The sequence below is a fragment of the Canis lupus genome, chromosome 32 (genome assembly GCF_048164855.1).
Source record: "Canis lupus baileyi chromosome 32, mCanLup2.hap1, whole genome shotgun sequence".
Classification (NCBI taxonomy): Eukaryota; Metazoa; Chordata; class Mammalia; order Carnivora; family Canidae; genus Canis; species Canis lupus.
The window spans coordinates 28158244-28174643 of record NC_132869.1 but is presented as its reverse complement, the minus strand read 5'-3'; the positions used below and the strand labels follow the sequence as shown (position 1 = coordinate 28174643).

Below are 16400 nucleotides of genomic sequence, written 5' to 3'. Positions count from 1 at the left end.
TGAACACAAGAGGAGATGAGGCAGTGGCTATAATCAAGAGGCCACGATGGAATGAAAAAGAGCTGTTAGTGTAGACAGCCTCCCAAATGGTGGAGCAAGGATCCGGCCCCTTGCAGATGTTATCTTTAGGACACTTCCACCAAGGAGTCAAAGAGGTAGGTAACTTATTTAAGTTTGACCCAAGCTTGAGCTGAAATTCAGACTTTGAGTTAAGAATATGCTTTTTATTTTATCGCAAAATATGGCCATGTGATTTTAAATATAAATTAAAAAGTTATCCATAGACTTCTTCAAAAGGTCTTTTGGCCTTAACCAAGCGATGATAATATAAAAAGCTTCCAGTTGGCTTTCTCCAGGACAGGCAGGGGCTAAGCTCACCTGGTTTGCTGTTTCTGCCAGTGTACTTCACATGTAATAATTATATATAAATATATAAATAAGTATTTGTAAATATATTTAAAGGGGATCCCTGGGTGGCTCAGCGGTTTAGTGCCTGCCTTTGGCCCAGGGTGCGATCCTGGAGTCCCGGAATCGAGTCCCACATCGGGCTCCTGGCATGGAGCCTGCTTCTCCCTCTGCCTGTGTCTCTGCCTCTCTCTCTCTCTCTATGTCTATCATAAATAAATAAAAATAAAAAAATAAACATATTTGTAAATATATTTACAAATATAAGTTTGTAAATATACTTAATGTATTTGTAAATACATTCAATGAATGCATGATAATTCATCGGATATATGATAGTTTACTTAACCTAAATGAGTCTAAATAAGGGACTCTATTTCCAGTTTCCCCTGTTATTATTAATACTGTAACTGACACCTTTGGACATAAACACTTTCTAGGTATTTAGGCTAATTCCTTTGCAGTAGGTTCCAATAAAGGGGGATAACTGGGTCAGAGGTTATAAACCTTTTAAAGACTCCTTGATGCCATTGTCAAAGTTCCCTGGACTTTTTAAAGGAACATTAGGAAAATGTTTTGTGACAGTTATAGAGGCTCTCACTGATTCAAGGGAAAGGATTTGCCCCTTAGCTGATTTAAAACAAAAGAAAATTAAATTTTTTTACATGCTAAAAAATGGCTTACTAGTGAGTGACCTGCATTCAGAAGTGCAGCCTGCTTCCTTCATTCCTAAAGGCAAATTAACATCTAACCAATCTACCAAGGACGTGCTTGTATGATTTCAAGATTTCCCCAGAGCTATCTTCCAAATGTTAAAAACAGTGATTTTTAAAATTTATGTCAGTGTACATTAATGACACTTTTTTTGTTAGCTCACCTAGATAACTGGAGGACAGACCTTTTGTGAAAAACAGTCCTTTTAATATATATATATATATATATATGCATATATACATACTTATATAACATCCATAACTTAAAACGTATGTATATTGTAATGTATGCATACTCAGACTCAAATGAACTGAATGAAAATGCTTATCATCTGTCTTTGATGAAGCAGACTTAATTTCTCCCTTTTCAACACACACACATGCATTTCCTTTAGACAGGATAGGTGATGTTGCCTGCTGTTACTGGAGAAATAAAGACTCTTCTCCCCTTTGTAATGTTATGCACTGATGAATGGAAGCATCGGAATTTGCTAACAAATGACTGTACCTGCTGCTTGGTGGTATTTCCCCCTCCCTCTGCCTCCCAGACAGACCTTTCTTCCTACGCAAAGCCATTTGAATTCCCAGTTCAAAGAATCTTTGTTAGATGGCCAATTTGTTCCCAAGAGCATCGGAAACAGCCATAAAAAGAGGCTCATACTTCATTTGCGGTGGCTTCGTGCCAGTCTGATACCGCAAACATTGCTTTTGAGAATGCTTGCCAGCATGCTCACCCAGGGAACAGTAGGGCTATGGAGGTAAAGACCATGGTTTAATGCCTATTCACAAGGTGTCCTAATCTTCTATGAGGTGTACTGAGTGCCCACTGGGTAGTTTGTGTCTCTGTTAAGAACAGACTGGTGGAAACTCCAAGGGAAGCAAACATACTAAAATATTGTAATCAGCCACCTAGGGCACGGTTTTTTTTTTTTTTCCTGGCTCAGCAATTAGAGATTTCCCCCTGGAAAGGTTATTAATATGAAAGTCTTCACATCAAAAATACTGTACTAGAAGAGGAAGGAGCTACATATAGATCTATAGTCAGTCCAGAAATGTGCGTATATATCTGTGTGTGGATGTTTTTACGCATACTCACATATATCGTAAATCGCATGTATACCTCAAACATATGCATTAAAGCACAATGCTATTTGTTCACCCATCTGTGCATGCAAGCACAGGAAATGGCCTGTTCCCAGGTTAGAAATCTCAGAAGGCTCTTTTAGCTTGGGTCCTGATCATATGCAGGAATAGGCTTTTCACCAAGTGGATGACTAATTCATTCATCTTGATTGATAATTAGAACCGACAAAGAACAGATCAACACAAATCACGAGGGCAAAAACATCTGGGACTCAGTTTAATGAGAATACCCCAAAACCTCTTTAGCGGTAATTGCATTGCAAGCACCAAATAGCTTTCACAGTTGTTTTTGTGAGTGATACAAATTAGCACCCAAGATCTGAAAAGTATACTGACTGTAAAAACAATGGGGAATTTAGCAGGGCCCTGGGTAGCTTGGCCAAACATATGTATTAACCTGGATGTACTCTGGCATATAATTTTGGGACTTTTTTGCATCAAAAATAGTTAAGACTCTGGAATCCTACTGCTATTTGCACTTGGAACTCCCAGGTGGGCAGTTTCATCTAGGAGGCAGTTTTCTTCTTTCCCCACAGAATCCTTTACCAATTTCACACAAATACCCTGAGAATGTTTTAATATCCAAGTTGCTTAAAGTCTGCAGTTTACATCTTTTCCTTTGTTAGGAAATATAGATAGCACACAAACAATCTGAAGGTTTTATGGGTACTTAGTTATAACTAAAAACTTTAGGAAAGTTGTAATAAGATAGAACAATTGCACATCTTAATAGATCTAAACACGCCTGGTGAAGCAATAAGAGATTTTCAAAGCATTCAGCTCGGTTTTGGTTTATTTCCTTCTTCAGGTAGCCCTGCCAAGCCCAACAAGAAGTTGGGCTTTCACTCCTAGTGAAAAAAAAAAAGAAGAAGAAGAAGAAGAAGAAGTCAGGAGTGAGTGCGTATTGTACAAATCCTGCAGAAATTTCGGACAAATATCCCAAGCTGTAGCAGGAAGCCTTCATTAAAAAAGAAGGGGAAGGAGAAGGAGGAGAAGGGAGAGAAGAGGAAGGGGAAGAGGAAGAGGAAGCAGAAGGTTGTCATCAGATGTCAAGTGATGAAAGAACACTGCCCTTCTCACCCCATAAATGTTTTTCCCTCCTTCTGCATAGTTCTTTCCTCTTTCAAGACTGTCCTGGCCACCACACACCAGGAAATGTGGGTGTTCCAACTTACACAGCGTTTGCTTGCACTGCTTTTTTAGCCCTAAGCCTCCTCTGCCTCCACTTACTCACTTCTGCCTCCTAAGCTTAGAAGAAGATCAGCACATGTGTTGTAATGGAACCTCTTTAATGGAATCACTGTCCCCTTTACAAAGCACTTCCACATGCAGTTTTCCTATGTGAGAATGCTCCAAGGTCATCAGTGCAATGTCCCAAATTCAGCAAGGCACATTCTGTGAACCCACTTTACAGAAAAGATGTTGCAACTCAGAGGGATTGAATGACCTCCCCAGAGTCATGCACCCACTGAGATGCAGTAAGAATTTCCAAGCAAACTTCCGTGGCTGCTGAAATGGTATAGGTTAAATCAGACTCATTTTTTTTTAATGCTCTTTTTTGTCTTTTGGAATTCTCTAGCAATATTAGTGGAACAATTTGAAATGAATACATTTCAGGCTCCTCATCTTTTCCCTATGGGGAATATGTAGAAAATTAAGTGCTTATTGAAACATAGTTATCAAACCCCGTTGGTGACGGTTCCAGCTGCCTTGCCAGGGATAATAGGAAATGAGTAATAATACCCAACTGTATATCTGCAAAACCTTCCGGAAGAGATTTGGGGGCTCAGAGTCATTCTACAGAAGAATACGAATAGAAGAATTACACTTTGATTTTCAACCAATTCCCCTTCCCACAACTACGGTATTTTTGCTTCAAATGAAACCAAGTAAAAGTAAAAATAATTTAGAACAATATTCAATAGGGAAAATGTCACCAAAAGGGTTTAAGTGAACATAAGGCAGCCGGAGGTGGAGGGGTCCCAACTCTGCCCTGAAGACTCTTAAAGATGCACTAAGTACCTCATGCTTGTATATAAGTCTCTGATCTTTTTTCTTTTCCTTTAACACCAGCTGAGCCCCCACGTTTAATTCCTTGTTGCCCCTGTGCCTTTTGAATCTAGTATGTGAAGTGACTCTGTAAGCAAGGAGCAATCATTAGGAAACTGATAAGAAATTGTAAATGACAGGTTCTAAAATGGACTTTGAAGTGGCTGAGTTGGAAATGTGTCTCTACTTTCAGGAGCCGCCTGTCCCATAATAACTGGAGTAGGCATGGGGAAACCATGGCCCAATGTGGTTGCCACCTGTTTTTGGACAACCTGTGAATTAAAAATTATTTTAACCTTCATAAGTGTTTGAAAAAAATCAAAAGAATATTTCATGACATAAAAATTATATGAAATTCAATTTTTTTTGTAGATTTTGTTTTTATTTATTCATGAGAGACACAGAGAGAGAGGCAGAGACACAGGCAGAGGGAGAAGCAGGCTCCCTGCAAGAAGCCTGATGCGGGACTCCATCCTAGGACCCTGGGATCATGCCCTGAGCCGAAGGCAGATGCTCAACCACTGAGCCACCCAGGTGTCCCTAAAATTCAAATTTTAGAGGCCATAAAAAGTTTTATTGGAATACAGCCGTACCCATTCATTCATTTCCATATTGACTCTGACTGATTTCCTACAAAGCGTAAAATATTTACTGTCTGACTCATTACAGAAAAAGCTTGAGCTGGAAGAAAGCATTGCTGAGGCAATATGAAGGGTATAGGCCCAATAAATATACGCTTTACAGATAAATTCAACACTGTGTTTGAAACAAACAGAAAAGACCGTATCCTTTTTCTAAACTGATACACAGATTTTTTAAAAGTGTAAATGACAGTTAATAGGACATATACTCACAGGCTGCTTCCCTGCCCCTGGTCCCAGCCTCTGTCTCAGCATTCAGTGCACCGTAAAAATTGTAAGTAGGTAGCCCTGTTCATTATCTTTTGTATCCTTAACAATTTGATCAATTATTTATAACACCACTTTTCCCTGAATGGTTGTTAATCCAGTTTAAACATGTCAGTTAGTAGCACAACTAACTGAATCCCAAAGTGTTCACATAATACTAATTAAATTTAAAAAAAATCAAGCAAAGGTGTGGGAAATTCCAAAGAGGTAGCATTGACAGTGGCTCAGTAATGAGAAACAATCTGGGAAAATAGTCTATAAACAATTACCTTTGTACCTAATCCCTTCCTCATTTAAAATATACTAGGCAGAAATTTTAAATGGAAAGATGGTCTTACTCTATAGGGAATCTACCGAGTTTAGCACTAAAAATAAATTCACTTGGGGTGTTTTTAAGGGAATTTTTATGTTGTCAAATTTGTATGAAAAAACTACTAAAAAGTGAAGAAGTATTTTGTATTACACGATGTGTGCTACGTCTTTTGAATTCCATATTGTTAAAATAAGTAGACATGTTTGCTTTAAAAACTTAATTACTGTATTAAAATTTGTTTCAGGAAAGGTTTAAAATATCCTTAATGGGCAAGGCTTGACATATTAAAAGTAACATGAAATTCAAATGTGAGCAACCCTCTGAACATTAGAGTTATTTGAGCCAGCTCATTTACAAAGAGATATGGAAAGAATTCATCTTATAATCTTTAAAACACAATCACTGTATGGTAATTGTGATATCTGTTAGAATTAGCTGAGGGGGAGGTACCTCATAGTTTAGTCAATACTGTAATTACAATAGCACATTTCCCAAACATGCAACAGAACCTCCAAGGGCCTCTGTCTTGAAAACTTGCAAGTGCTGTATTCCATGACAAATCCTGTATGTGTGGGTTTTGTTATTAACTCTAGGTTTGAATTAGAATTCCCTATCTTACAGCTTGGAGCTAAACTCTGTTTACAAAACAGTATTTACACTTGACTAATTTTGCAGATCAAACTAATTAAATCAATTAAACTGGTGATTAACCAAATGAAGGCTGATTGCAAAAATTAGTGGGTTTATTTTGGAGGACTGGAAGTAAGCTAATTACTGCAGTGATTACTTGAACCTGGAGTACTCTAAATGTGGTATAAATTGAAACCTCATAGTGAATTAGACTGGGAATTCATTACAGTTTAAAGCACTGTTAATACTATTCAGTCTTCCTCCTTGGGGAAAATTTCCTCTCTCTGTGTTTTGTATACTGATAAACAATCACTTGGGTTATGTGCTTTTTGTGGTGGAACCTAGTAAAATGGGGGACACTAAAGAAGTTATTTACTTTTACAGTGATATACAACAGTGCCTGTCAAACTTTAACATGCATTTGAATCCCTTGAGGATCTTCTAAAAGGAAGATTATGATTCAGTATGTTGGGAGTGGAAGTGGTGACTGGGGCAGAGGCATAAGGTGTGTTCGTGTGCATTGGTGTGCTCGGCCATGAGTACGAACAAGAGCTGAGATCCTGCCTATCAGGCTCCCAGGTAGTGTTGATCCTGTTGGTTCTTGGACCGCACTCTGAGCAATAAGCACATACACTGAAGTAGACCTATAAACTGTCAGAATTAGATATGATGCTTCAGGATGGGCTGTAGAGAGCAAGCTATCTTGGTGATGAAAACTCACCCACTATTGCTAGAGATGTCTGAGCATCAGCTGATTTCAGTAATGGCTGCTACTCATGAGTTCTCATCAAGTGGTTTTTCTCCTGGTCTTCTCATGCAGGCGTGTTAGTAACAGTATTTATGTCCATACATAATGCACTCTACTAATTGGTTCTTAAAGCATATCATTTTAACAAAACGTGAACACAGCTGAATGAGTGGTCTACATTTTGCTGATTTAAATATCACTGAGCTTTCGGTTCTCTGTTTTGCCTTAGTTTCAGATTTATGAGATGGTATTTACAATAGTAAAAGAAAGACTTCAGGTTCTGTTCGAGCACACAATTAAATCTAGGAGAGAGATGTTGGTTTTATGCAAAATTTTAAAGGGAAACAAGCAGCTTCACTTTGCAGCCAAACTGGAGGACAGACATCTTTATTTTCTTGTCACATCCACTTTCGATATTGGGAAAAAGTTAATTTTCCATGTTAATCAATGAACCTGTCTTGACATTGGGTTTCCTGCGTGTTGCAGTTCATGGCAAGAAACACCTTATCCCTACAGGAAACCCCACAACCTTTAGCAACAACTATTCATTGCCACTTGATAAGTAGTGCCCCCTGTGTGCCAGGGGCTAGAGAGTGCAAATTTGAATAAATTAAGACCACAGACTGTATTTTAATAAGGACAGATCTTGCAAAAAGTGGAAAGCACAGCTGAGGAGTTTCAATCTGGTGAAAGAGGAACAACTGAATGGTTATAAAAAAACAGCTTTATGTCAGAAACAGATTACTCAGGGCTTTGATTAGTTGCCGGGAAGTTAATCAGAACCACTTTTGGTTGCAATTCTTGTTGAAATGCTTCTTAGATTATTTTTCCATAGTATAGTCCTGTGAAAGTACTTGCATTTTTCCTTGATGCTCCCTGGTCCCAGTGTGAACTAGCATCTCTGAGCCTGTGGGTGGAGATGGAGGAGGTGCAGGAGGTTGAGCTGAAGCTTTATAGATCCCAGAAAAAGGGTTTTAAAAAAACCAAACACTTGTGTTTAAAAAACTAAAAACAGATATATATTTATTTGACTAGTTCCTTTAAAAAAAAACTTAGTAAACAAAAATTATACACTGGAATTTTTAGCCAAGTGAGGTTTAATGATGTGAAGTAGATTCTGTCAAATTGAATTAGTTGAAAACATTTGGCACAAAAATTGAACTGTTGTCTTGCCTTATTAAACAAAACTCAGAATATTTTCATTAATTACCAATTGGAAGTCTGGAGAATTCCTAATTATAGAGGGTATCAAAACCAAATGACTGAATAATCAATTGAGAGGCTGTGCAGGTGACATGTGTCTCAGTAAACTCACCACCATTCAGATCCACATGCTTGATTTTATTCACTGCTGTACAGCTGATCTATCTCTTGGGGAGAAAAGACAATAACTGAAAAACATAGATATCAACTGGCATTTGGGTGTGTCTGTATAGACCTCTTCCAAATACACACAGAAATCCTAATTATCTGCTACATTATCAGGAAGTCGGTTCATTGTTTTACAATGAGAAGCATCAGTCCTTTTGGGCTGCTGTAACAGAATAAAATAGGTGGTTCATAAACAATATACATTTATTTATCATAGTTCCAGAAGCTGGGAAGCCTAAGATCAAGGTGGCAGCAGAGTCAGTGTTTGATAAGAGCTGGCTTCCTCTTTGACAGCCATCTTTCTGTAGTGACCTCACATGGTGGAAAGGGCCAGGGAGCTTTCTTGGCCTTCTTTTATAAGGGCACTAAGGGCAGGGCCCTTGTGATCTAATCACCTCCAAAAGGACTCTACTTTCCTAATATCATCATCTTGGGTGTTAGGATTTTAATATATGAATTTGTGTAGTACACAAATATTGATACCACAGCAAGAAGTTTATCTGTCTAGAAGTCAGATTGCTTTCATAGACCTGCCCAGTACATTCATTCTCTGTAGAAAAGGTTAAAAGAGGCCCCTTATCAGAAGATGGTTGATATTAGGGAGACTTTTCAGTTAAGATAATATGAGACACTCTAACCTTGCCAAGGAAGGCTACCCCAGAGCATTCCATGGATAGGCACTGACAATGATTGCCTCTAGGATTCTTTAAAAAAATATTTTAGGATTCTTCTGAGTCCTCTATACATAGCTCTTGCTCTTAACAAGATGCAATATATATATATATATATATATATATATATATTTTTTTTTTTTTTTGGCTAGGTACAGTATACTTTATTGATGGTACATGACAAGGTAGGGCTCCCCAAGCTCCTCCCCTTCCTCGGGGTCTGGGATGTACATTGGAGGTCAGGAGATTCTCAGTGTGTTGGGGGATTAAGTTGGGGCAGGGAGTGCCTCTCTCTTCCTCTTGTTCTCGCTGGGGCTGGTGGTCCAGGAGACTTACTCCTTGGAGGCCATGTGGACCATGAGGTCCACCACCTAGTTGCTGTAGCCAAATTCATTGTCATACCAGGAAATGAGCTTGACGAAGTGGTCATTGAGGGCAATGCCAGCCTTGGTGTCAAAGGTGGAAGAGTGAGTGTCACTGTTGAAGTTGCAGGAGACAACCTGGTCCTCAGTGTAGCCCAGGATGCCCTTGAGGGGGCCCTCTGATGCCTGCTTCACCACCTTCTTGATGTTGTCATATTTGGCAGCTTTCTCCAGGCGGCCGGTCAGATCCACAACTGACATGTTGGGGGTGGGGACACGGAAGGCCATACAGTGAGCTTCAAGGATGACCTTGCCCATAGCCTTAGCAGTGCCAGTGAAAGCAGGGATGATGTTCTGGGCATCCCCTCAACCATCATGCCACAGCTTCCCAGAGGGGCCGTCCACGGTCTTCTGGGTGGCAGTGATGGCATGGACAGTGATCATGAGGCCCTCCATGATGCCAAAGTGGTCATGGATGACTTTGGCCAGAGAAGCCAAGCAATTGATGGTGCAGGAAGCATTGTGACAATCTTGAGGGAGTTGTCATACTTCTTGTGGTTCACGCCCATCACAAACATGGGGGCATCAGCAGAAGGAGCAGAGATGATGACCCTCTTGGCCCCACCCTTCAAGTGAGCCCCAGCCTTCTCCATGGTGGTGAAGACCCCAGTGGACTCCACAACATACTCAGCACCAGCATTACCCCATTTGATGTTGGCAGGATCTCACTCCTGGAAGATAGAGATGGACTTCCCATTGATGACAAGTTTCCCATTCTCAGCCTTGACTGTGCTGTGGAATTTGCCATGGGTAGAATCATACTGGAACATGTATACCATGAGGTTGAGGTCAATGAAGGGGTCATTGATGGCGACAATATCCATTTTGCCAGAATTAAAAGCAGCCCTGGTGACCAGGCGCCCAATACGGCCAAATCCGTTCACTCCGACCTTCACCATCATGTCTCGGGGACGCAGCTGGCACTGCACCAGAAGCAGCAGCTGTCTGTTTAACGGGGAGGAGCAGAGAGCCCAGGATGCAATATTGTTGATTAGATTATGTCTTATTAACTATGAACCCATCCCTGGTCCATCTTTAAGGAATGCAACCCAAGCCACCTTGACTGAATTTTGGATCTTCTTAAGCCCAATCTCCTTGTTTTCTCCCACAATTAGTCATACATAGTATAGACTTTGTTTCTAAGCTCTCAGAGAAGCAGCTACCTAATTGTCATCTCTATGTACAATCCCTGAGTGAAAAAACTTCTGATGATTCCCATGTAAAGTCAGAGTTTGGAGAACTTTTACTAATATGAATTCATTTCTCCCTTTCTATCTCTAATTAATAAGATATCTTGTAAAATGTTAGGATCACTGATTTCTCTGCAACTGCAGAAATGTCGAGGCAGAAGAGTTGCATCCTAGAGCTATGATTCCTATGCCATTCTACTGAGTGAGTACTCCACTGTGGGCTACTTACCAAAGTCTGGTCCTCCTTCTTTCTTGCAGACAGAAACTTAAGTTTGTTTAGTGTCTACTCTTCAAGAAATGTGACCACAGCTCAAGGGCAAATCCTTTATTAGTCTAACTCAAGCCTGATAATCTCCTTTCCATTGCCAGTGATTAGTTTAGAAGAAGGCATGTGTCTGAATTTCAGCCAATGCATCTGGAGTGGAAATCTGCTTTGGCTCCTAGAAGTGATGTCCTGTCTTACAAATAGACATAAGAAGAAACGACTCACTTCTTCCAGTGAAAATGAACCTATATTTGTTGGCCTATGAAGGCAAAGATGATGTGCTGACATGGGCAAAGGGAAAAGATAGGAAGGACCAGGGCTCTTCATGACAGCCCCAAGCTACTGAGGGGCCAGCCAACTCAAGACTTCTTTAGCATGCAGTACATTTCCTTTTTTTTTTTTTTTAAGATTTTTTTAATGTATTTATTCATGGAAGAGATAGAGAGAGAGAGAGGCGGAGATGCAGGCTCCGTGCAGGGAGCCTGATGTGGGATCCGATCCCGGGACTCCAGGATCATGCCCTGGGCTGAAGGCAGCGCCAAACCACTGAGCCACCCAGGCTGCCCGATACATTTCCTTGTTTATTATGTGATTTGACATAGGTCCCTGTTAAGTGTAGCTAAAAGCAATAGAAACTTTTTTTCCTTGACGAAGAGAGCTACATTTTTTTTTTCCTTATGCAACCTGAAACTTTGGTTCCTTCTGAGTCCTCTATACATAGCTCTTGCTCTTAACAAGATACTATTTTTTTTTTTTTGGCTGGGTACAGTATACTTTATTGATGGTACATGACAAGGTAGGGCTCCCCAAGCTTGAACTGGGACTTCCACTTTGACTGTTGATTCCATCTCTCTACTTTTCAGATAAATCGCTTGAATAAGTGAATCCAGGAGTTAATGGATACACAAAACAGTACCGGAATTCTCTCAATTATTTTTTTTAAATTTTTTTATTTATGATAGTCACAGAGAGAGAGAGAGAGAGAGGCAGAGACACAGGCAGAGGGAGAAGCAGGCTCCATGCACCCGACGTGGGATTCGATCCCAGGTCTCCAGGATCACGCCCTGGGCCAAAGGCAGGCGCCAAACCGCTGCGCCACCCAGGGATCCCCAATTCTCTCAATTATTGTCAGCCACTTCCCTGAAGCTTTCCTTTGTTGGTTCATAGATCCTGAGAAAACTTTCTCTTGAAAATCTGAGTAGAGTGAACTGCTGTTCCCATGTCAGTTCTTTGCTGCAGAGGTCAGGTGAAGGATGCACTTATTTTGGACAGATGCAAACTCCTCAAGTGCGTTGCCAACATTCGGAATTAAGAAAGCCTACTTAACATTTTAACCAAGTTACTTTTCCATATCTCTGCACCTTTGCCGGGTATGGCATTCAAAATGTTAAGCTGATTTGCATATCATTATTTGATTATTTCAAAAAGTACACATTCATGGACTGAATTACCAATATGAGATGTTAACACAAATAAGGGAAGTAGCACAAGGTAAATCACAGTATGGTGATAAATAGATCCACAGATTAGAATGCAAATATGCTAATGAAATTTCTAGTAATCTACAGTGAAAACATTTAATATTGAGAGTGTGGTCTCCTATAACCTGGCAGCTGAGGAGATTCTTTTCGGAGGATTGTTTTGAGATCTGATTTCTTCAGGATAGTCTATCCATTAGCTCATCTTGCAGTGAAGTAGCTTAATTTGTCTTTTAATGTTGCATGATTTCAAGTGTGAAATCCTTTCCTTGGGACCTCAGGGAAGCCTGATGTGAGCTTTTGAAAGGTTTCACAAGAGGTTTTGTATAGACACATTCGTGCAACAGTTTTGAACACCTGATGGGTAAGAGGCATCAGGCATCCCGTGAGGTGCTGGGGAGTTTATGAAGATGAGTCAGACTTACATTCTACTCCCAAGAGGATCCTAGATAAGATATTAACTTAAGATAGTGACAGAAAAAGAAAAAAAAAAGACTCCTGAAAGAGAAAAATGACCTGGAGAACTGTGGGGAAGTGATGCTGTGGGGCAAATGGAGAAACTGGGAAGGGTTTCTGGTTTTAAACAAGCTTAGATTTCAGGGTGTTTAATCTCAGTTGTAGGATAGGTTCTATGCTGCTTGGTATCATCAGGCTGATTGAACTTCCATTTCTGTGCAGTTACTCTGATTGCTTTTATTTTAACAAATTTTCTCTGCATTGATAACTAGACCATCCTTCACAGGAAAGCCCTTTGGTTTGGAAATTCATTGTGCTTACACAATAATAAAATATTAGAAGGGGAGGAATGTTTTTCCAATCAAAACTGGAAAGGAGACATCCAGCAGATCATTTTGCTTGACCTTTGGCAAGGGCCAGTCCTGAACACATTGAGAAATATCACATCCCGGTGGAAAGAGCACTGGCCAGGGAATTAGGAGTATGAATTCTATTTCTGACTATCACCCTTGGACAAGTCACTTTCTGCACTTTGGGATTCTCATCTGTAAAAGTAGATTGGTCTAATGAGCTCCAAAGACTCTTTTAGTAATTTCTATAACATCTTAAGGTATTGTTCATATGCCAGTTTGCCCTTGACACTCACCTCCATCAGAGGTGTTAATTACAATCTACAGCTTTTTAGCTTCCTAAAGCAGAGTCATTTTTTTTTCACATTTGTTCCTTTCTGAGCCATAATGGAGGTATTATGGGTGATATCTTCAGTCAGATGAGGAAATTAGAGTACAGCGAGATCAAGAGACTTATCCAAGGTCCCTAGCTGGTGAACGCCAGAGCCAGGACTTGAGACCAGGTTCCCTTCCCTTTCCTCCTCCCTCTACAAATCTCTCCTCCTGACACATTCCAGTCATAGGTTGGTCTGATCTTGAGTGGACTTTAATAGAACTCATAAAGATAGTTCTAGTTTTGAGGATTGTAGATAGAAAGATTTTTCTAACCTTTATTTTGAATTTTATATACGTAAAAAAGTTGCAATGATAGTACAGAGGGTTCTTAGATACCCCTCACTCAGCTTTTCCTAATTTTTTTAAAGATTTTATTTATTCATAGAGACAGAGACAGAGAGAGAGAGAGAGAGAGAGGCAGAGACACAGGCAGAGGAAGAAGCAGGCTCCATGCAGGGAGCCCAATGTGGGACTCGATCCCGGGTCTCCAGGATCACACCCCGGGCTGCAGGTGGCAATAAACCGCTGCCTCCCTGGGGCTGTCCCCTAATCTTTTTTTTTTTTTTTTTTTTTTTAGATTTTTTTTATTTATTTGAATGAGAGAGAGAAGGAGAGAGAATCTGAAGCAGACTCCACACTTAAGCACAGAGCCTGACATGGGGCTTGATCCATATCCACGAGATCATGACCTGAGCCAAAACCAAGAGTTGGATGCCCAACTGACTGAGCCACCCAGGCACCCCAGCTTTTCCTAATCTAATGTCTTATATAACCATGGTACCTTTGTCAAAACTAAGAAATTAACATTGATATAATAATACTATGAACTATACTAGAGACTTAATTTGGATTTCACCAGTTCAGATTTTTAATGGACAGCATAAATTGGGAGAGTGAAAATTGAGTTAGGGAGATAAATCCTTCTGGCCCCCATCAGAGAATACCATGTACTACATGTGTGCCACAAGGGCTGACCTTACAGCAGGCGTGGATTTCTAACACTGAAGCATCCCACCCTTGATAAAAGAGGCAATGGATATTGTCAGTGGTTAAGATGAGAAAAATGATGGCCACAGGGGGCACTGATATCCCAACGTTCCAAATGCTTAGGTTTGTGAACTATACACCAGTTAACAGACCAAAGACACATCTCAGATCCGGTCTTTTATGGACAAGATGCTCTCAATCACCATCTATCACTTTCTAAGTACAATCCTTTCCTGGAAGATATTGCAGTATTATTCAAAACGTGCCAAAGTGGGCAGGAGATCCCAAGAGTAATTGTGAGTTATGAGGTCATGGGGACCTCATTGCAAACTATTTGCAAAACTTAATTGGGGTAATAAATAAACTAAGCATGTAAATGAGATTGAAGACTACAGTGTGAATTAGAAGGAGACTATTAGCCTGCATAGTCAAAATGCCTTCTTCCTGTTTGTAATATTTGCTGAGTTGAACTATTAGTCAAAGAAGCATTAAATTCAAATATCCTAAAATTTCACAACTAAAATAACTTGGAAATAAAACCATTTAATGAGATTCTTTCTGGACAAGACGTGAACTTTATTTTTTATGATTAGGTACTTCAGCGCTTTTCAAATAGAGGATGGCCTGGCATTCACATCAGGATCCACCTGCCCGCCACCCCCCCCCCCAACCCCATGTGAATTCATCTTGACCAGGGTACTTAGACGCAAATGCAGAAGAAAAAAAATACAGCTCAAAAGGAATGAAATAAAGATGCTATTCCCAATTGTGGAAAACAAACAGATCTGTAAGCTAAAATGGGACTATCCCTCTCTCCCTTTTCTTGTTTTCTTTTTTAAACTAGGTGGTCAAAAATAACTTCAGGCCTGACATTTCTTTTTTCACATATCTGAAGAATGAGTAGAGGGTCCTCTTGCAAATAAATATAAATATAAAAAAAAAATAAGAGAAACAAAGCGCCCATACACCACATCTAATCATCCAGCCCAAGTCAAGTCTTAACAGCAGCTTTTTTTTTTTAAGCAGTTGATTGAATGAATACAAATGCCTCTCTGTTGTCACTTGGGATGCCACTTGATATATCCCATTTTCTAGACTCTAATTATTCCATTTGTAGACATGAATGCCATTTAGATGTGAGCTAATTCAGCATGGTAACTCAATTAGATTTGTACCGACTTGGATTTATGAAACATCAATGGGTTCTTGGTGAGACCAATGGGACTGCGGGCGATTCATCCGAAGTCTCACCGACGCAACCTCTCAGGAGCTCAATTAAACATGCCAGCCACGAGGATGTTTTTTAACTGGAATGTTTCACAATTAAAATAAAAAAGATTTCTGTGTTCCTCAGCGCGCACGACCTAGCAGAAAAGAAAGACCTGTAATGACAAGGGCTGAAGTTTTCCTTTAGGTTACATGTTATCTCCATCAAAGAAGACTCCCTGGCTGGCCGAGCTCAGAGCATCTGTCTGACTGCCCTTGGCATGGCTGGCCTCAGTTGCTGACCTATGTGGTGAAGATTGTGGGGCCTCCCATTCAAGGGCACTCGATAAGTGTTGGTTGAACTAAATTGCCAAGTTCATCTTGGAGCCTCTGCCTGTACCTTGGTTCTGAGAGCCAAAAGGCAGATGCTGAATGCCAAATTAAATTTGTAAAAAGATAAGAAATCTCAAAGTGCCAAGAATTATGATAACTATATTCTCGGCATAACATTTTTTTTAATTAAAAAAAAAACGCAAAATAAAACGTAGCCCATGGTCAGAAAATGAGGGAAAAGATTTTAAACCAGGACTGTCCCCCTAATGGATACCATGTAAAAAAAGGACTCATTTTTTTTTAAGATTTTATTTTATTATTTATTCATGAGAGACACAGAGTCGGGGGCGGGCAGAGACACAGGCAGAGGGAGAAGCAGGCTCCATG

General features: G+C 40.0%; 1 long non-coding RNA gene and 1 pseudogene across 3 annotated transcripts in view; one reads left to right on the top strand and one right to left on the bottom strand.

Annotated features, from left to right (window-relative positions):
- Positions 1-16400, top strand: part of LOC140623015 (uncharacterized) — a 402108-nt gene that overhangs the window by 278263 nt on the left and 107445 nt on the right. The gene's annotated exons all lie outside the window — the stretch shown is intronic.
- Positions 9284-10297, bottom strand: LOC140622710 (glyceraldehyde-3-phosphate dehydrogenase-like; annotated as a pseudogene).